This window comes from Channa argus, chromosome 14 (assembly GCF_033026475.1).
Source record: "Channa argus isolate prfri chromosome 14, Channa argus male v1.0, whole genome shotgun sequence".
In the NCBI taxonomy this organism is placed as follows: domain Eukaryota; kingdom Metazoa; phylum Chordata; class Actinopteri; order Anabantiformes; family Channidae; genus Channa; species Channa argus.
The window spans coordinates 1348687-1371828 of record NC_090210.1 but is presented as its reverse complement, the minus strand read 5'-3'; the positions used below and the strand labels follow the sequence as shown (position 1 = coordinate 1371828).

The 23142-nt window shown below is 40.4% G+C and overlaps 1 protein-coding gene across 6 annotated transcripts in view; it reads left to right on the top strand.

Annotated features, from left to right (window-relative positions):
• Positions 1-23142, top strand: part of mib1 (MIB E3 ubiquitin protein ligase 1) — a 53054-nt gene that overhangs the window by 18834 nt on the left and 11078 nt on the right. The window lies entirely within an intron of this gene.

The window sequence follows — 23142 nt, the reverse complement described above, 5'->3', positions numbered from 1 at the left end:
CCTCCTGGCTTTTGACCAGCAGATCCGACCATGGTTACAATGGGCAGCCAGCAGATGTGGATGTGTAGACCTGTGTGAATGTGATGATTGTGGTAAAAAAAGAAAAGTAAGGTATCAACACCAAATGCTAGCTTTTAAGTTCAGGTAGAGAATGCATCATAGTCCCTAGTGAGTGTGTGTAATGTGTGTTATGTGCTTGGTTGTTTGAAGAGTCTTTCAGCGGTGGAAAAAAGATTAGGAAGACACATAGGAGGAACCCTGTGGGTGACAGGTGAATCTTTCAACTTGGAGTCCCAAATACTGAGACAAATCATTTCTATCAACAGGGGTGTGGAATGAAGTAGGGAGTTTTACTATATATCACCTCGTTCATTACTCGCACTCCACATACCACTACAGAATGTAAGTGCATTTTCTCATAAATTCCATCGAGTTGTTAAGTTTTACAATTGCTAGTAAATTAAAAGAGCTGGTATAACCAGCAGTAACTTGCTTAGGAAAGGATTTTGTTGGACATCCACGTGTCCCCCTTGTGCTTGTTTACTGCAGCCTCGGCCTACAAGGGGAGTCTGGCTCATCTCTGTGTCTTTCCCTCAGGCTGCTAGAAGCCAGTAGCTGCTACAATACTGTAAACAATACGATTAATAGCCCATGACTCATAAACTGGCTCCAAACGAGCCCTGCAGCAGCGGTCTGTAGCCTTTTACGTGTCACCGCCATGTAATATTTGCCCTCCTTCCTTTCTCATAGAATGCTCAGCTTTCCTTTACTATAGCAACATGAAGACAAACCCCATATGGTAATATGAGGCATTGGAGGGCTCTACGAGCATTTACACCACGCTCTGAATCATTATCTGTCAAATATAATTTAAGTACTATTAGGTAAAACTATGATGTTCATATTGTAAGAGGAACCGCAATTAAATATAACATCTAAATTGGGTCAAAAGCATTTCTAGGAGCTTTCTCCTCTATTAATGTTTTCATGGCTGCCATTGATTGAATTAGGGGGTTTTCACTCTCTCTTGGTCATTTAAAACTTAGCTAATCAACTAGGACTACTATGATTGAGTCAGCTAGTACCTCACAAATAACACCTATCAATAGATTGCATGGTTATTGGTTTAATTTAAACATTAAAGAAAAATTAGGAATACAGTGCTATTTACAGTTAAGGCAGTAATCCATTTGGAAATGTTAAACTTCAAATTCATTTGAGTAAATACAACTTTTAGAGGGATTTTACAACAAATAATTCAGGAGTATTTTTTTGTGATTTTGTTTTAATGTTATCTAAATTGAGAACAGGCCAGTTTACACTGAGCATCAAATGCCAAATTAGGAAGGCAAGAAATAGAGAGGGAGTAGAAAAGGAGGGAGTGTGGAAGATGCAGTGTTTGATCTGGCTGCATGTTCAGCAGTAACAATGAGTGAACATGTGAGACTCCTGTCCTCCAAAGCATCTGGCTCTCATCTACCCCAGCATGTCCAGCATCACTGCAGTAGGTTACTGTGATAGAAGTGAAGAATTTATGTGTGTGTGTATGCGCGTGTATGTGTCTGTGTTGGACACTTTCTAAAACATATCTATATATATATATATATATATATTGCCTCTACTTTGTTCTTTTTTTTTTTGTTGTATTTATATTTTAAGGACTTCCATAGTACTATTGTACCCCTGCTGAGCTGCATTACCTGTATTCTTGTGTGTGTTTTTTTTTTTTTTTTGCTTATTTCCACCCACAAAGTAATTAACTGTTACCACTCAGTGACAGTTGGGTTAGGAGGTGTCTTAGCAAGACAGCTGTACATTCTCACACAGACATGTGAGTGCTGTGTTTCTGAAATGGCGCACACTGCACGTCTGCCCCCTGCTATTTTGGAAACAGCCTTTTGATAATGCGATCAGAATATAAATTCTCCTAAAGGCAAACTGCCAACACTCAGAAAAGGAAAAAGGACCATACTGACATTTTAAAGCGGAGATTGGTTGCTTTATTAAAAAAAGATGAGTTGAGCATTTAACATGACAGGCACTGAACACTCCAGATGTTGTTGGTAGAGGAAAGCCATAAGCCAGTCATCATCAAGAATTGGCCTTCTGTCGTTACAGCGATTGTTTTAGAGGCATCACGGCAATAGAGGTTCCTGTAGTCATCAAAGCATAGCTACAGCTGGTTGAAGGGGACCAAATCCATTCATGAGGTGATTTGGTTCCATTTTACCAGCTTTAGCAAAGCATTGTGGAGTCACTGTTTCAGAGCGAGACATAGAAACTGCTCAAGTGAAGTGAGCTGTCTAAGACACTGCTGCAGTAAAGTTTTATTCAATGAGCCAGAGCAACACTGAGCCGAGAAATACCATGTTGCATCGAACATCTTATTAAAACCTGAGATGTGGATCACTGCAGGTGTCCACCCACTAGTTAAAATGGACAGTGCTGTGTTTCTTTCCCTTTCCTGCGTTTTCTTTTGCCTGTTCACATACACCCACTATGTGCGACACACAGGTACATTTAGCACACTGCACCCCATTTACCACCACACTAATAACACACAGCTACCGTTGATCAACCTTACCTTACTTTCTCCTTTGCTGCCTCCCAGGCAGCCTATTTATCCTCTCTGCTATCTTTTTAAGTTTTATGCTTGCCCCCTCCCAGAGAGTGAGAAAAAATGTTCCCTGAGAAAAGGATAATAATAATCTGTGGCAGTGCACTTGAGTCAAATGTCCTGGAGTCATGAAGCAATTACAGACTCTGACAGATGGGCCCTGCTGCAAGCATGCTGCAGCTCCGGTCACTGAGAGGGGCCAACAGACAAATGCAGAGGCATAACCACATACACAAGCTCTCTCACTCATACTCCTACTGCACCACTATGGGGTGTCATGTCACAACATTAATTCAAGCCCTTCATTTAAGTCCTAGAGAAGGATTTGTATTGTAGAAGGTGGCATCAGAAAAGGGACTGAGGGCAGATTATTATGTCCTAGTACTGTAACATTTTCTGCAAAGAAATTGTGCTTCTGCTAATGTAAATATAATTACAGTAGCACAAACAAAGAACATTGCGATGATGTTTTGTCTTATTAGTTCATAAGATCACTACATTGTTTCATCTATTAGATCAACATCACACCACCGTTACTATGTTTTAGCTATGCAAAGTATTACATGTATAGTTTTCTTTTTAATCTCACTGCTGCAGTATTCAATATCAACAGAACCATTCAATTTCTCAAGTATCTGTGCTGCTCCCTAAAAAGTTAATCTTTGTATTAATATGCATCTGTTAAGTTATGTTTACTTTAAATTTTCTTCATTTCTTTCTGATTAATCATAATGAATGTTCCTTCTCTAAAGATAGTATGAACCATAGTCAGCTGTTAAAATTATTGACTTTTTTTCTGGCAAGGCAGGAATGAGGGTCTCAGAGTGGCCAGCGACAGCTGAGGGATATACAGCACTGCTTGTAGACAGGATGGAGGTCAACATAGGGCCGGCTTGATATGGCACAACAGAGGCAGGTCTATTTGTAACATACACTTGCACATTCATGCTTGCTCACTTACACACACACGCATACATACACACACACATGCAGTCACTCAGAGTTAGGTGACCAGGCTGCGCACCTCATCTAAGGGCCATAACAGGGCAAAAGCAAAGGGACGACAGGCACTGAGCGTTTGATAATGTCAGCATCTGCTGTGTTTGTCACTCAGGCAGCGGGCTGTTGCTATTGAGGGCCCTGGAAAAACATGCAGTACAAACCATGAACTCCTACACCTCTCTGCTGTCTTGACAGAGTTAAACATAAAATCATGCAGCTGGGTCTAAATCATGGCGAGTAGTGAATGAACTGAAACTAAATGAACTTCGATAATCAAGCTTGGTCCTGCTGATAGTGTCCTCAGATACAAAACAGATTTTTACAATTTAAAACTCAACTAAGGTGACTTTTTCTCTCTTTTTGTACTTTATTTTTTTTTATTATTACAGACAAATATGTTTCTATTTAGAAGCTATTTAAATGTTGATAACTCAATTTAACTTTATTTACTTTTCTATGAATTCGGTTCCAGTCCGTCTTTGAAGAATTTCTCATTTTAGAAACTTAAAGTAAAATCTTTTTCCTTTATTTAATTTGCATCAACGTTTTAGTAGAGAAAATAAGCAAAATGTCAATTATTTTATTTTACAACTAAAATGTTTTTAAACCACTGTCAGTAGTCTTTTACAGAGAATGCAGATTTGCAGTGTTGATTTTACCGATGTCACCTCAGCTTAGACATTTTTTCATTCAAGGTAAATAGAGTACGTTAGCCATACACTTGGCATGTTAATGATTTCACAATGCAAAAGCTGTTGCTTACGCTTTTTCATTGCTCCACTGCAGGAGAAATTGGCACTGGTTCATCTTATCCTACAGTCTCTTACAACGTCATGGTTTTTTGTTTTTCTGATAACTATAATCTCCTGGATTTGTATCATCGTTAATGGTGTAATTATTTTTGTAAATTTATAATCAGTTTTGTTAAAATACTCAGCAACTAATTAGTTAGTGAGAATGATCAAAATGAACAGGCAGGTTATTTGTTCTATGTTCATTGATTCTTTCATGCGCTTTTTCAAGCTTGAACCTACATGCAGTGGGAAAAATTGTCTTTAGTTCAGCAGTGGGACTCTATTAAAAGGAATTTAATGAGAGGTAAACCTGTGCTAAAACTGGCTTGCCTGTAATCCAAGCATAGGCCATAGAGGGGGTCAGAATAGGTGAAAGTGCTAGATATGAATAGCTTGCCAGGCAAACTACTCCCCACCCCCCTGGCTTCATTTCTCCCTGTGCCTCTGTCTATATTCTGTTGCCTTTATTTGTTTGAAACAGTTGACAATTGGAATCAGCTGACAGCAAGAGTTGACCCTGATCCTGCATTGTCACTTTTTGATGGTCTAATCTGACTGCCATGCAGCCCAGTAAAGCATTTGGCAAGCATAGCAAACACGAACAATGAGAGCAGGAATCAGGGGAAGGGAGGGGAGCATGGGGGCAGTCTGGTTGATGCGAGGTGGGGGTGCAGATAAGGGCAGTGACATAAAGGGAGGGCAGCCATAGTTAAACACACAAGATTGTTAACACGAAGCCATATGATATAGCACTAGGATAGAGCCAGCTTTTGGCAGCGGCAGCAGCCTCAGTGCCTCTTCATTCTGCTTCCTCAGCAACTATTTCCTGCTCTTTTAGTTGCATGTTCAGGAAGAAAAGGCCTGCAACAATGGCAGAGTTTTGGTGCAAGTCACCTTGCTTTCTTTCCCTTTGAGCCGTGCAGAAACATTGGGAAAGATTATAGTAGTAATGATCAGGAGCAGCCCCATCATACAACTTGGTGCTTGCTGAAGTTTGCGCTCAGTTGCAGCTGGCTGAATTTTAATGGCTGTAATGTAGTAAAACTGGGGGATACCAACTGTATCTCAGTTGGTAAAGGCAGTTATCCAGGGAACACAGGGGCAGTGGTTCGATCCCCGGTCCTGGCTACATGTCGAAGTGTCTCTGGGTAAGACACTGAACCCCCGAAAGCCCATTCCCCTCCCCAGCTCTGCCGGTCCAAGCCCGGTAGAAATATGGGAGGATTGCGTCAGGAAGGGCATCCGGCGTAAAAACTATGCCAAATCAACGTGCGGACAATGATCCGCTGTGGCGACCCTGAACTCACGGGATGAGCTGAAAGGACGAAGAAGAATGTAGTGAAATCACAATAATAAAAGAAGTTCATGCGGTGATGTCACAAGGTGACGGTTTGCCCACAGTTGAAAGTAGGTGGCTTAAAAAGTAATTGTCTAAATTCCCTGCTGTCAGAGCAAACCTAAAACATGATTGTACAATGAATTGTTGGCATTTCTTGGACGGGAGATTTTTATTGGTGAAGTCAGCCAGTTTGAGAAAACAGTACGTTCCCTACAGCGATTATTGCTGCAGTGAGACTGCCCAGAGACAGTATAGCTAATGTATGAGCTTTACCACTCAGTCAGGCTCTCTCTCTCTCTCCCACCCTCACTTTCTCTGTACTTTGCTTGCTAGTTCCTCTTACAACCAGATCACAAAGCACAAACCATTGACTCAGACTGAGCTGTCCAACATCATTTTCCCAGAACGAGGACTCCCACCTCACTAAGAATACATACTTCTTTACATTCCATAGCTATTTTATTTTCATATGGGTATATAAAGAAGTACGTACACCAAGGAGGTAATCTTAGGTATGAAATTTTCTCACCTTCAGTTCAGGAAGTTACAAGCAGAACATTTTTCCTCACCGTTCTCTCTCCCAGTTATGGTAGTCTGCAGCGTAAGGTGACTTTGAGTGTAAATTCAGTTCAACACTCAGGGCTTTCCTTTGGTTGCCATGTAAGGCTGAACAGCCAGTCCCCCCGCCCCTGAACATAACAGAAGTTTTGCAGTCCATACCATTGTCGGCTATCCCAGTGACCCCCGCTGTCATCCAGACAACTGGGAAGAACCAGTAGAATCAGGGGAGGAATATAGCTTCCCCCTTTTTGTATAGTGTTAGAAGTAGAAGATGTTCTTTTTCTCTTTCCAGGGAAAATGTTGAGGATGTAGATCATGGGTTGGTCAAAGACAGCAGAATAGAATAGAATTTTTTCCTTGATTTAAAAAAAAAGTCTGTGGTATAAGGAGCCTTTGTCTTGTATGACTATCATTTGCAGTGTCCTGGGAGCAGAGGTGCATCTATAAGCTAAATTGCCCTGCTGATGCTAAACGTTTTAACTTTTCTCCTCCCAATTCTGTCAGTCTCCCTCACTGCCATCTCCTTTTCTTTTTTCACCCCCACTTACTGTATCCTTTCCTAACTCTCACCTCTACCAATATGCACCCCTCTCGCTATTGTCAGAGGACAATCCCCAGTGGCTAGTTGAGGCGGTTGCTGATATTTGAAAACAAGGGTGATCCAAGTGGAACAGGAAGCTATTGTGAGCAGGATTTGGGCTTTAGGCGCAGAGGCAGGGCATAGGTCACATGAAGGCGCTAATGCCCACTCAGCACTTGTGGATTGGCCCTGGTTACACCCAGCACCACTCCTCCCTCTCTCCCTCTCTCTCTCTCTCTCTCTCTCTCTCTCTCACGCTATACCTCATTCTCTCTTTTTTTTTTCACACACGTAGATCACTGTTTTTATGGTCAGTTTTTTTTACTTCTTTTTTCCTCTGATCAAACGTCTGTGTTTACAGTGAAGCCAGCTGCTCTATCACCGAGGGGATTGGAACAGATCAATACCCATTGCATGGTGTCAAGAATTGTTCAGCAAGTCTCTAATGAATTTTTGCCCCAGACCAACACATTCCACAAGTCAACACTGCCTCCAAACACACTAAACCAGCCAGCAGTCTATATGCTGAGGCAATGACCGTAAATCGAAAAATGGATTTGGAGAGACCAGCTTAGGTTTAAGTTTGAGACTGGGTTGTAAAGAACTGAATGAATGGGAAAAGTGGTGCAATGTGCTTGCAGTGGAAGGGTTTGGAATAGTAATGAGAGGATCTTGAACTGGAGGTGACAGTTGTTCTCACCACAAAGCTAGGGTTGGGCAGGTAGATGAGCCCGGTCCTAAACGTGTGACGTCCTGTTTAGGAAATGTCACAGCCATCTGAGAGGGTGAGCAAATACACAGTGGGATGGAGTTTGGGAATCAAAGCCAAGCAGTTGTTGTCTGGTTTGTTTTAGGCAGTAGCACTGCAGTATTGTGTGCCCTGTATGCCCTGCCTACCCTATAGCAATTTGGTACAGGGAGAGAAAAGAAACTAGGTTACTACCCCAAGTGATGTGGGTTAAGCCAATGACACACATCTACATAGCCAGCCGTTGTTGTCCAATATCCCTCCTGCCCATTCTCACCTCATTCCATGCCACATCTGTGTTAATACACTTCTCGCAGCTGTGTGCGGTCAATCAGCGTTTTCTCTTCTTCAGATCTCTCGATCGGACCGCTGTTCATTATTCTGATGCTTCGTCATCTCTCTGGTCACCTCATTTAAAAGTGCAATGTGTCCTCCAACTTACCTGCCATCAATTAAGCCTGGCAGTGACCTCTCCTGCCCCTCACTTTAATTAAAAAGTGGTCTGACCACCATGAAAGCTCCAAAAAGATATTTAAAAAAAAAAAGACAAAAATAACATAGTAAAGTCCCAGTAATTATGTAGTATCCTTAGTCATGGTGACACAAAACATCTTGAAAGGTGTCAGACACAGAGGGCGACTTGTGCATAAGGGAATGTCTCTCCACACCAGTGCAGATCTGACTTAACAAGTTCGTCATTAGATAGCGGCAGGGCTGCAACCATGATGCCTAATGAGCCAAATAGCTCTGCTGCTGCAGCATGTCCGGCCAGTGCCAGGAACACGAGAGAGAGAGAGAGAGAGTGAGAGGCAGAGAGAGTAACACAAGAGAGAAAGGGAGGGAGAAGGACAGAGATGAGAGAGAGAGAGAGGAGAGTGCAAAAAACAGGCTAAATTCCATGTGGACCATAGCAACTCCCCAGCCTCCCTTTTCCCCGTTCCACCTCCTCCAGCATCCTCTTCTTATAGAATTTATTTCTTCCCTTTTTCTAAGACAAGAGGAACAAGAGAGGGAAAAACCCAAAGGTGTTCTCTGGTTAAGTTCTGTCCCAGTGCTGTTGCTGCTGCAGAACAGTAGATTCCACTCCCCCTTTTGGCTGCGCGACTCACAGGCAAACCATGCGGTTAATAACTGATTGCATCCGAAGAAGGAGAGGGAAGAGATAGGACAGGAGACATCAAGTCTTGTCAGGGGTAAACTCCATCCGAAAGCGAAGAAAGAGCATATATTACCTGTCAAACCAGTTTCTTATCTGAGCCGCTCCTCCTCTCTTTTCCTACTCTTCTCCTCATTCCGTAGTGAAGAGAGCCATAATGACCTAGAGAGCGCTCCAGCTGCTGCAGCCATCGTGTGTGCCGGGTGCACGCCTGACTCGCTGAATCAGCTTCTATGATTGGGGGGGAGAAGGGGTGGTGGCGGGCGGGTTGAGTGCCAGAGTCAGGGAGGGGAGGAGAAGGAAAGGAGAGAAAGAGGGCATATACACACACACACATGCACACACACAGACACATACACATTCCCACACAAAGACAAGTCATACCTTTAGAAGAGGAAGACGAAGAGCTGACATGAAGAGCTCCCATTTGAAGGGGGGTGGGGGGGTCAGACAGAATAGGGAGGAAAAGAGGGATGAAAAAATCTGCAGCACTCTCCTCTCCATCATGTGCATTGTGAGGGAGAAAGCTGGGAGGATGCCCTGGTCGGTGGAGAAAGCAGAAAGTGTACCAATTGTCCTCCCACCCTGCCTTTTTCTTATTCCATCGACACACACAGTCCCAGAGCTTTATCCTGCTCCCGAAATGCGCTTTTATTATTCAGTGAAACTTTATACAGCAAGCTTAGAAGAGGGAGTTTACTGAACATTTGAGAGAAGAAGTGCGATTGGAGTATTTAAAAAAAAAAAAAAAAGAAAAAGAAGAAAAAAAAAGGTGGCTATACCTCTGCGGTAGACAGCTGCACTTTTAATAGTCCCTTGCAATCCACGCAAATTTGATTACTATTGTCAGGGACGGTACATAGAGGATATTGCAATATTGTTTTGGTATTTTTGTTGTTCAGATTCTTTTGCACTTATAAATCTTTATCGTGCAGCTTGTGCAATGCTGACTTGTATCACTGGGATCAGCTTTCTACCAGAAAAAGCTCAAGCAGAGCTGCTGCAGTTTAAAGGGCAGAGAGCACAAGAAGAACACAATGGCAGTAAATTAGGGATAAGAGGCCAACTGGCCAGCAGCTTCCTACCCCACTGTGCATAGGGCTAAGCTAAATGGTTAGCACTTTGTGGGAAGCCAGGCATTCGAAACATCCCTCAGCCCCTATTGCCAGGCTGCTCCTGTGTCTTGTCTCACCACCTCCCTGACCATATTTAGTCAAGCAGTGCAAAAAATAGTTTGCGCTTCGCTCCACTCCACTCTGCTCCTCTCCATGCCTCGCCCCTCCCCTCCTCTCTTCCATATCCCCCCTCAGCAACTGTTGGCTACAGGCTCCGGGAAGCCTCCCCTACGACTCCCTGCCTATCGATTCCACTGGCCTGGAAGGAGAGAGGAGTGTTAGGCCAGCTAGCTCCTGCTACCATTTGCTGCACTATTTTTAGTAGCTCCAAATAAAGTGGTCTCTCGTGCTTCCACTTGTATATTCTTGTTTCTTTTCCCCCTCCTCGGCTTTACATCCTTCACCACCAACTCCACCACCTCCTTGAATACCACCCCCACTCCTTCATGTCCTTTTGACCCCCAATCTCCCCCCCCCCCACACACACACACATTCTCTATCATTCTTCTTTTTAAATAGAGCTGGAACATGCTGCTTATGGTACAGCTTCAGTCTGTTCACCCCTATACTTAGATGTGTAAATGACAGATGTCATTAACTACAGATTCAAGACTCGGATGAGAGAGTAGGACTGAATGCGTGTAGTGTAGAAGGTCATGATCATTTATTCATTCATTCATTCATTTATTTAGACAAAGGGAAGCCTCACCTTTCAGGCACCTAATAGTTTGGGGTGCGTCCTCTCGTTTTGAGCTCTCATTAATTTCCAAGTGTCTTTTTCAAGCTTTTTTTAAGGCCTGGTCACTAAACAATCTTTTTGATTAGTTGGTCTCATCGTGGGTAACATCTATACTGTACAAAGCAACATCCTCTGTACCCTCCTCTTTTTTTCACTCTATCTCCTTTTCTCTCCCCTTATACCTCAATGACAACACAAGTCCTCTTACCCCACCTGCATTTTAACTGCAGAACGCTCCAGGTTGTAGAAACCAATGTTTTTCCAAACCAACTATGCGCTTTAAAGTAACCATATGGGAAACAAGGCTGTGGCATTTCACTTGTAATTAATGAGATTGTGAAAACACACAAACACCCTAAATACAGCAGGAACATTTGTAAAAGTGTTTTTTCATGAGCCAGGAAAATGTCACACATTTCTCTGTTCTTTGATTTGATAAGTCTTTTAACAAGCTCATAGTAACATCTAAGGCCTTTTTCATGGAGAAGGTAATCTCACATGGATTTAAGTGGGCAATTTAATTAATATATTATCAATGCAATTTATAGCTTTTAGATTGCATTATCCTTACTGCTTTTACAAGAATTGTCCAGTTGTGAAGTAAAATGGATTCTGTGTCTGCTTACTTAACCTTACATGACCAATCCAAGCACACACTTCCAGCTACATAAATGGCAACTGTAAATGTCCACCTGCCCAACAGTATCCATATTTGCACCCCGCTTAAAACTAAACCTGTAATTTTCAGCCTTTTAATTTACTGTGTGTAGATTTACACAGAATGCTCTTACTCTACATGTGCATTGGAACTTAATTTGTGTTCATTTTTTACTCAGTTCATCAAGAGTTTTTGTGGCTGTGTAATTATCTACATAGACAGTGCCCTTGTGTGTTTTGTGTATTTCCTTTGTGAGTCTCCAACCCGGCCTATTCCAGCCACCCAAACCACCAGTTTAATCTCAATTACATCCCGACATCCCATCTGCCCCTGAAACGCAGCAGCATGGCTTACATCTTCCCTCCATGATGAATAGCAAGGGGCTGAATGTTTAGCTGAACAGTTAATCGATCAATAAGAAAAGGGTCTACTAATGGATGTGCTTTGTTTCACTGGATGAAGGAGTTGGACAGATGTTTCTCCCTTTGGGTACTGAAGACATATCTCCATACAAATTTATAAATGAAACTAATTTTCACGTTTTAGTGATCCCTGATTTACATTTCTCGTTGTTCATATTATGTATTGCGGGTGGATTCTAATGCAACAATATTAGTTAATTACTAATTAAGTTATTTGAAACTGTTATTATCCTGGTGTTTAGAATTTTAAATGGATGTTTCTACGATTTTTGAGATTGATCAATAGGAAAGAGGGAAACCAAATCAAATTACAACCCCAATTCAGAAAAAGTTGGGACAATGTGCAAAAAATAAATAAAAATGGAATACAATGATTTGCAAATGTCATCAACCTGTATTTTATTCACAATAGAACGAAAAAAAAACCTATCACATGTTCATACTGAGACATTTTACCATTTTGTGGAAAATATTATCTAATTTTGAATTTGATGCCAGCAACACATCTCAAAAAAGTTGGAACAGGGTGATGTTTACCATTTTTATTGGTGAAAGGTCAGGACTGCGGGCTGCCCAGTTCAGCACCCGGACTTTTCTTCTGCCAAGCCATCCTGTTGTGATGGATGCAGTATGTAGTCTAGCATTGTCTTGCTGAAGTATGCAAGGCCTTCACTGAAAGAGAAACTGTCTGGATGGGAGTGTATGTTTGTATAAATCCTCTGTACTTTTCCAGATGTGTAAGCTGCCCACACCATAAGCAATTATACACTCGCATTCCATTAGAGAAGAAGTCTTTTGAACTGTCTGCTGATAACAAGCCGGATGGTCCCTTTCTTTAGGCCACAGGATACAGCGTCCATAGTTTCCAAAAAGAATTACACATTTTCATTCATTGACAGTTTTCCATTTTGCCTCTGACAGAAAACAACAGTGTTTCTAAATCGCATTCACATATGGCTTGTTCCTTGCACTATACAGCTTTAACTTAACTTACATTTGTGGAAGTGCTCCTGAGACCATGCAGTGATGTCCAGTAGAGAATCATGCCTGTTTTGCCTAAAGATCACGCGCATCCAAATTTTACCTTTGACCTTTGGCCTTGTCCCTTGCGCACAGAGATTCCTACTGATTCTCTTAATATTTTGATGATATTATATACTGTACATGGTGGGATCTTCAAAGTAAGGAACATTTTTCTGAAATTGTTCCACAATTTTTAGATCCAGTTTGTCAAATATTGGTGAACCTCTCACCATCTTTATACTCGAGAGGCTCTGCTTCACTGAAATGCTCCTTTTATGCCCTGTCATGTTACTGACCTGTTGCCAATTAACCAATTAATTATTTATTAGTTGTCAAATGCCTTTTAGTTAAATTAGTTTTTTTTTTATTTGCAGCAATTACGTTCCACCATTTTGTTGCCCCTGTTACAACTTTTTTGAGATGTGTTGCTTGTCCATCAAATTCCAAATGAGCTAATTTTTTCCACGAAATGGTAAAATATCTAGGTTTCAGCATATGGTGTTGTTTATGTTCTATTGTTAATAAAATATGGGTTGATGATATTTACGTTTTAAACATTGTCCCAACTTTTTTGAATTTGGGTTTTAGATCAATCTAAATAAAGTTTAAATAGAAACAGTTTATATAGCAATATTCACTGCACATATGCTCTTTTCTGATAGATGGATAAGATATTTTATTCATCCCAACAGGAAATTCGCAAATTCCAGCATATCTACAACTTATGGCAGTAAGCCAAAAATGCAACTATTAAGTCAGCAATGGTGCAGGACCATTTTTATAAATTGTGAAAAAAAAAAAAAGGGGATGATTCTTATTCAGTGTGCGTTAACCAGTGAAGCTAAACACAAGTCTATCTGGAAGGTCTACTACTGGTTAATCACCTGGTGTGTTTAACTAGGATGGTTGCAGCTTCTCACTGTGAAAATTATTTTATGCGGCCTATGAGGCTTTAGGTCAAACTAAAAATGGCTCAGGATAACAGAACTTGGGCAGTTTAGCAATGTGATGGCAGAGAGCAAAGAGCATTCACGTAAAGCCATGGTTAGTGGTGGGTGTTAATGACATAATGTATCATAATGTGTGTGTTGTAATTTCTTATTCACCACAATATCAATTGTTGTGTAAGAGTGCAGGGAAAAATAACTACTGCTAGACTAAACTAACCCAGTCAACTGAGCTAAAAAACAGAATTACATATAACAACATGTTTTGTTTTGTTTTTGTTGCATCAATTGCCTAAATCATTTCTTGTCAACAGCTTAAATTATCTACAGCACGACAATGTTCAACTATAATGTCAGAACCACAATATGACCACCCATTGAGCCACCAGGCCCCCTTCAAATTCTAATCATGATGGGGAATTGTTATGATATACTGTGGACAGTATAACATGGCACAGTCCTAGTCATGGGCAACATTGCTGCCAAAGGCTAAATCTGCTGTGATTTTTTTACACTTTAGATACATACATTTTAGCAAGTCTGATGACAGCACACGCTGAGAAGTGAGAGTTAATTTACAAAAGTGAGGGTCAGGTCTTCTATCAAGCTTTACGATAATTTCAGTTAAAATCCAAAAGTTGATGATGCCACTTTTTATATAAGCTTCATGTCTGGTGGTAAAATCTGGTCATTCCTATTTGTCTTGATTCCTTATTTCCATCTGCCCACCCACCAGTAAACATCAAAGAGGGATTAGAGCTACCTCTAATGAGTCCAGTGTGTGCTCTTTGAGTAAATCTCCATGCTCGTCTTTCATCACTCTGGGACTTCCTTGCGCTTACTTTATCTCTCTCTTCAGTTCCTTTCCTCTTCTTCCCATCCTGCACCCCTCTCTCCTGCCCCCATCCTAAACCTCTCCTCCCTCATCCCTTTGCACAGTGCATCATTTGAAGAGGTGAAGCTGTTGAGTGCTCGGAGAAATAAAAGTGATTTATGAATGGGCCAACCTACCTGGTGCTGGAGGGGGAAGCCAGTGGCAGTCAGGCTGTGTGATCCAGTAGCCCATTGTTCCCTCCAGCCTCACTGCAGGGGAAGCTCCATTGCCTCTCTTGCTTCTGATCTTGTTCTGTGCTTTACTGCTGCCGCATGTTACCACCAAGTGACTCACAAACTGCACAAACACCTCATGCACTGCAGGGGTGCATATGTGTACAAAATCATTTTCTCAAAGGCACAAATACTGCTCAAGATGTGCGCAGTTTATATAAAGTTGACCATTCAAATAAATGTGTGCATGCTCATCCTTAGGTTATCTTGGTATGTTTCATTTGAATTGGTCTTTTATGATAGAAAGTTTTTATTTTCCGGATTTTAAAAGTTACAATCAGGTGAGAACAGCCTAATGCACTAGCCAAGAACACTACTGAGAAATATAAATAAAAGTGACAGGCAGGTTTTGTAGCTTCTAAGGACAACATATGAGCTCTTTTTAATCACCATATACTCATATGCAGATGAAGCACACACGGAGTCATGTAATGCATGGTGGAAGAACAATATTGTTTTACGGGTAGGTAGAAAGGAAATCACCAAATATAGTTATTTGGCTCTTTGTTTTTGTATTTTTAGCTGTCAAGCTGATCAAAGCATACAAAGTAATACATGATAATTCCTAATGGTAAGATGGAATACAAAACTGACTTGATCAGGGGAAAGATTAAAAACAAATTTAAAAAATACAACAGGTATGGTAACTTTGCAAAAGATAAGTATTGCAGAATTACATAAGAGTAACTTTTAGAATTGAGAAATGGCATTTAAAGAGTTCCTACTCCCCAGGAAAGTTATAAAAAAATCCTGTGTATAGTCTACAGAGACTTATCCTTTTTGTTTTTTGTTTTTTTTTTAATTATATGAATCTTCCTACTATTATCTGCTATGGATTTCAGTTGTTCACTTAGACTCTGGATTATGTTGCAGTAGCCTGTTTTAGTTTAAGTACTGTAGTGCAGTGCAATGATTTGTGCAATGAGGATGAGGACAAGTTTGCTGAAGCGTGCACTGTGACTTAATTAAGAAGTCCTCCAGTCCTAGAAACCCTCCCATTGTCTACCTTTCTGTAGGCTGGGACCAGTCCAACATACCAGCCAGAGGACAAGCTGATAAAAGTCCCAATCCCCCTGTGACCAACTGAAACGGCCACACTTCTAATGGGGCTGGGCCAACAGTGGCGCTGAGCCAATAGATAAGCTCAGCCATGCTGTAATGCTCTGTCTATCCAGTGGCATGCTGAAACATTCAGTTCTGGCTACTATGTTGCTGTAGCACATGCTCAGAGAACAGGGGAGGGAGAGAGAGGGTGGAGGGCTATAGCAGAGGCAGGCAAAGATGGTTGGATAGAGGGGAAAAGAGAGGAAATGAGGGATTGATGGATGGATGGATGGATGCAGGGGGGAGGGAGGGGGGCGTGCATCCCTTACTGAAGGGACTCAAGGACATACAGCACTTTTGGGAAAGTGACTATTGCATGCAAAGGAAAAGCATGTATTGTGAAGCTGCTATATAAGCACTAATGGTATGTTTTTACCCACTTGCCAAAACTAGAAAGAGCTGGATTTATTTGTGGCACTTTAAGTGCCTCAGCAATGCAGGCGATAAATATGACAGAACAAGGTGATGTACTTCCATGCTGTCAGACATTTTTAATATTTCTACCTCCATTTAAAAACAAAATAAGTTTAGCTATTTACTTCATGTACTAGAACAAGTAATAGAATTTATTTGCGTGTTTGATGGTACTTTAACATCAGTGATGGCAGTAATGTATTTTTTTTGAAACATTGAATGCTTAAGAATATGGATGCATATTCCTTAGCTGAGTGAATACATAACATTTTTGTATAACCTATGCACTATACTAAAAATAATTTTACAAAAGTTAATAAAATGTGACACTGTCCTTTTTACCTAGTAGGATATTGAATGTGTGCGTGTCTGTGTGTGATTTATACATATACATATTTATCTGTGCTAGTGGTGTTAGTAACTTTAATGTACGTACGTATTGTGGTAGACCTGCCATGAGACTGTAGGTCATGTGAGCCTATTAGACTGTCTACCCATATGGTGACAGTGTGGCAGGCTGCTGACTAGCTGTCGATCGAAGGACCTTCAGTGTGGCTGAATTCTCCACAGCTCTGCAAAACCCAGACTCAGTCTCCCGTGTGTCTCTGTGTGGTAACATTTACTGTTAATTTCACCAGGCAGGGGTAAGTCTGGTTTTATTCCAAAGAAACCTTATAATCGCAAAATGGCCAGAATATCAGCCCCAATAAAAGTGTCATTGTCAGTAAGGAATGAAACATTGGCTCCACGGTTAGGAGGTGATGCGGTCGGTCAATACAAAGACTGCTGATGATATAAAACTTCAGATTCAGGGTTTTCTGCAGCCTTACTTAAATCAAAGAACGACTCTGGTACTGAATGGGAGAAACGCATCATACCCATTAAAATATATTTTATATACAAACAGTCTGGAATGGGTTTTTTTTTTGATTTTGCTGTAAACTGAAGACAACTGAGTTTAAGATCAAAAGATGGATATGAAACAAAACTTCAGAATTTCAGTTTCATTTTGATGGTATTTACACCTCAATATGTCTGGTAATTGACTCGGCCAGCCCAAAAAATCTTCTCTCTCTGAAGTCTTTTGAGTTGGCAGTGTATTTTGGATCTTTGTCCTGCCGCTTACTCCCAATAAGTATTAATGCATTTCTAAATTGACAGATTCAATGTTTCTGTACATCTCTGAATTTATTCTGCTACCATCATGAGTTCTATCATCAAAATAGATTGTGAGCCTGTTCCAGAAGCGTATGCAATCATGCAAGCACAAGACATGACACAACATCATGATTGTTTTCTCATATTCAATATGGTTTGCAGTTTTACCAAGGACAGCTCTTTGGTTTTCATGTTGACTTGTTTTAACCACAAACTCTCCACTCAAGTCTAACAAAGAGTAGTTGTTTAGAGCAATTTAAAATCAATCTCACAGGACACACCTAGATAACATTTACATTTTTTAAAAATAAAAGTTATATTTGAAGAAGGTTGTACATGTTGGCACTGACGTGCATCATCTACAAGAGGGCCGTGTGTGGAAAAGAGAGTGACCAGGGTGACAAGGTCAGAGATGATTTCCTATGCTCTGCTAGTAGCTTGTGTATGCAGTGATTGTAATGATAGGATAGAGAGGCACAGTACGTTTAGAGACTCCGTTAACAGCATATTTAAGTATGTTTGTATTTTAAACTGACGTGATTTGAACTACAATTTCCATATACTTATGCAGTATATATACTTTGTTTTATGCCAAATCAGGCACTCAAAAACACAAATCCTGTCACGTGGTTTTGTCACTTTTCAAGTTGGTTATTTGTTGACACTCTTAAACTCAGTTATTTTCATATAGCAGGTAATTGCATTTAATTTATTTCCTTTTCCTTTCTAATAGACCAAAAACTAATGGAAGACCTTTAAATGTTATGTTCCAGGTTTCTTCAAACCATTCCAAAGACTGTTCAATAATTACATGGTTATTTTATAGACAATGGATCAATTGACCAGTTCTTTGAAAGATTCTATGCATGAAAGTGCCTTTTTATTCTAATATGTTCTACATGTCATTGCTTCCTCTTGTGTATCTTTATTTTTCATTAAAAGGGTGTATATCATGACTACCATAGCTGGTGTAGAAATGAGAATGAGGCTTGTTGAAGGTGCAGAGGACAATAAAGTGCAAAAAGAAAGTAGGATGAGAAAATAATTGGGTCATCTTGAACCAATGGGACATTATTGGGCCATTGGGCTTCTCTGACTGTCTTACTGCCTCCTTTTTCATAAATTACTATGAATCAGGACACCCGTAATACTGAATGATTTAAGGCTAAATAAAGCTGAGTCTGTATAGGCCCCCACTTAATTCCCAAATCAATAGACAACTGTACCTTAGTTGTTTGAAAAAACACCTCCTGACATTCTCAGTGGCGACAGGAGTGGCAATAGTGATAACCACAACATCATGGAAATGCACCCTTTTTCCATCTTCCTTCCCTTCCCAGTTTATGCTAATAATCCTTAATAAAAGCATGCTCACTCTGGGGCCTTAGGTACAGGCAGGCAGGGGAAGGTCACTTTGGAAGGGAAATGATTCTCTTCATGGCATGGTAATGAAAGTCTTTTTTTCTTTTTTTTTTTTTTAATCGAGCAGAGCCAGGTACTTGTCCCCAGCTCTTTTGGGGCTTGGATACTACCTGTAGTTATTTTTTGTATTTTGTTCACTGCAGGGTGGACAATGGCTGTATAATGCTGATTTTGGAGATTATAGATTACTTCAGATTATTTTTAATTTTCAACATCTGTTCAGTTATTTTTATGTGCTAAGGTTCTGACTGTTAATTCTTCATGTACATGTTTTCAAAAAGAAGCTATAAAGTGTTTCCACTAGAAAATGTTTTAGGCTCGGCAGCAAGATGACAATAGAGGTTTTGTTTATTTATTTTGCTTTGTAAATTCTATGTTAAAATAAAGTAAAACAAGGTGATTATAATAAGATTTGCACGCAAATAATTTCTCCCGGATGTGTCAGGGGGCCTCAATTAAAGGATGTTTCTCTTCTAACCGGCTGTTTGCTGACAGTCAGTATAGAATAGACAGTACCTAACAATCAAGAATATAACACTTATAAGATAATGTATAACTCTTTTTTTTTTTTTTTATATCTTAGAAAAAATTAATTATTATGACAATACTTAAAACACATTTCTATATGATTTTAGATTTATGAGGCCAACTAATTGGAACATACTGTGCAAAGTCTGATATATCATAACATCCCATAAATATAATTTATTTTCTCTTATGTGTGGACTTTTTTAAAAATCACGTTACCAGACCTAATGTCACTGCTCTACACTGTGAACATTACATGCATCCAGTTTCTGGTGTGTGCATCTGTCTGACAATGGGATGGACACACACAAAGTTGTTCTCACTAGCGCCACTCTCTCTCTTTATTTACTCCCCTTTCAAACATGCAGTGAGTTTGAGTGAGTGAATCCTGAATTTATCTAGATATTATCCGGATGGGCTTTACATATGGTCCAGATATTATGCAGATTTTACCCAGCCACCTTCCTTGTACAAAATCTAGATTCAAGATTCAAAGAACTTTATTGATCCCATGGGGAAATTGTGTTGGCTTGTTACTATAAGATAATATCTGATTAGGCAGGTTTGAGTAGATCAAGTTATTATCCTGACGATGAAGAATGTTCAGTCGTACAAAGATGATAACCACTATGGCTACCAGGAGAGACGACAAAATTTTGGCCTTTGTTGGCAAGGACAGACATTAAAATTAAGAATTAATACTTGTTTCATTTGTAAATAATTTGTTGAGAACAGAGTTCAATATTTCAAAGGACTTGAAAGTATTGATTCTATCCCCAACATCACATGATTTGTCTGAAATTGTCTCATCTGGAAAGGCTGTTTCAACAAGAAATTATATCAGGAAAGAAAATACTATCAGTACTTAGTAAAGAATATATATGCAAGTATCATGTGATCATTTAACGGCCATCAAATAAGTATGGATAAGATAGGCAACTTAAACATTTGTCAAAAAAATGTAAGCTAAAGATTCACTGATTGTTTTTTTTTCATTAGTGAATAGTTTGTTTCCAGGGGTTTGGTTGAATACATTTTGAATACATCAAGTATTTATTTTTTACTTTATGAATGTACTTTGATTAGAACAATATCTTCATTTTACTTGTAAAGGCAGTGTAATACTGTTGAAAGTGAATTAAAAGTTAATAATGGAACCTTGTTGGGATTTATTCCCAAAATACAGAATAAACTTTTATGGCTAAAAATTATTAGGTTAAAGTACTGAAGTATAGCTCTGATCTGTATGTGTGACCATATATGCACTCTCACAGTTGCAAGACTGATCATTTTCATTATCAGTTTTATAAAGCCTTTTATTTTCCAAAGGCAGGTGGCACCTTTTGGCAACTCATTTCCGATGCAGAATTTGAGTCGTCTTTCTTGAGCTTGAAGCTTTAGTTAATGGATGATGCTATGCCAAACACGTATCCTAAATCAGAGTAACCATATGTTTGTGTGCAGCTATTAATCTTAGGCTCTGTCTGACCCCAGCTATTGTCCCCCTCACTTCCTTTTGTAATCACAGCTACTGACCACCACACAGATGGCTGTCAGCTAGGTGAGAGCAGCAGAAGGAGCCTGTCGGCCCATACATTCACACGTGTGCGCACAGTTTACGTTGACAGTGTTGCATACAATGACAAACACCAACACACACAGAGCTGAAGGCTTCAGACAGTATCCTGGTCAGTGACAAATTGCAGCTCAAGACAACAGACCCCGGTGTAGCTCTCCTTAAGGACTCCTGAGTTCTCTCATAGGGTGACCCAGTTCCATCATGTCTCCCCTTCTCTTTCTCTCCTCTACCTATCCTCTTGTCTCAGCTGCATGTCCTTATGCACTGTATTGGTTTCCAGGTCCAGTTCAGTCATAGGGAGATCCTCTCTACACTCGACATATCCATATCCCTCAGAAAGCAGGTTTTTTGTTGTCCAAATGTGAATTCCCTTGACATGTTGATGCATTCTACTCAGTAAGTCTGCAATTTGAGCTTTCCAGACTCGCGTTGTTCTCCTCTCTCCTGCCCATTTAGCATCCTATCAAAAAGGCTAAACCACAGTTCATATCACTTATACTCCCTCTACGTCAGTCACCGCTAACTTTACTTACCCAATAGATAAAAAACAAGTAGTATTTATTTCTTGGTTTTTAATTCACTCTCTTTTTTTCTGCCTTTACAGCAAATCATTTAACTGCAATGCAGCAGTGCCAGTATGGGGCATTAATATTAATGTCCGCCCATTTTAGAGTGGTGGGGAGTCATTCTAGACTTGTATTGGAGACACTCGCTACACCAGCCAACACCTGTCCAACACTTAAGTGTCTCATTCTGGCACTAGGAGGCGACAGTCTGCCACTACAATGTAAAAGATGTGTGCTCATTGACCAGGTGTTCTTCTTATAGGAGATATTTCCAAGCAATCCAGATTACGCAAATACCACATGTTCCGAAAGTGAAAGGAACAAAAGGCTTTATGTGGCACAACTGCCTTGAATTCAGATAGATACTTGTGTAGTGTGCTTGAAAACACTACAAGATTTAACTAATGGGAATAAGTTTTAAGTTATAGCTACAGGCAAGAATCTAAAGTGGCAAGGTCTTTTCCTGAATAATGTGCTTTTTTAAGTCCCAGTGGGAGCTCCACGCGTAAAATTACTCACAAGTGCCCCATGAGATGGTAAATCTACAATACGCAAGCAAATAGATCTGTGTAACAAAGGCAACACATTATGAATGTGCGATTAGGCAGAGTGGGTGCGGTTGCGATCACATTTAAGCAGTGCTCCCCTGCATTAAGTGGTTGAAAATGGCTGCAAGCAATGCAGGTGTGTGCGTAAGCCTGTGTGCAGTGAGAGGTAGAGAGAAAGCAAGGGAGCCTGGGATCAGTGTGCTGCGCTGCTCATCACTGCAGCAGTACACCAGCCCCAGATCTCTGTCCGTACAGAGGTGCTAACTGCCTACCCCCTGCCCGTCTGCCCCTCTGCCCCTCTTTCTCTGCTTTCCTCAAGAGGGTGTTCTAATGATGCTCTCTTTCATTACCCCCAAAGGAGGGGGGGAAAGCAGTAGGTTTAGCAAAACCCCACAGGGGACTAACCATCCTGATTACTTTAAGTCTGAAAGTGTGCCAGCTTGTTGGCTTGCATTTCCGCTCTTACTCTGTCTTAATAGTTAACGGTATTCATTGACTGTGGATGCTGTGGTCTTCCTGCCCTGTGCTGGAGCCTATTTGCTCTCCGTATGGCTTCAGACTCTATTTACCTCACTGTTGTGTACATAAACATTCCAGCGCACACAGGGAGATGTCCAAGTAAAATCACCTGCCTCTTTTTGTCGCAGTTTATAGCTATGCTCTACAGGATTATACAGCGTTAATCAAGGTCAAAAGTCTTCCTTCAGCATTGCTGCTTTAATTCTTATTGAAAGTACATTGTGTATCTATAGATACACAGAAACAGTTCAGGGAAGCAACCAAGCTTTAAGTTTTCTCTTTTGTATTTCATAGTATTTACAGATTAAAAAGTTGGGTTTGCTGCCTTTATTTTTTTATCAGTTATCTTTGACTGAAGCTTTGCTCACACATTAAAATAGGGATCCATGTCATTTCAAGTTGTCTTGCAAAGGAAACCAAGGTGATTAGTGAAAACTAAGGTGATAACACGCAGCTATTTCTTTCTTATTTTTGTGAAATCTTACAGATCTTTCCC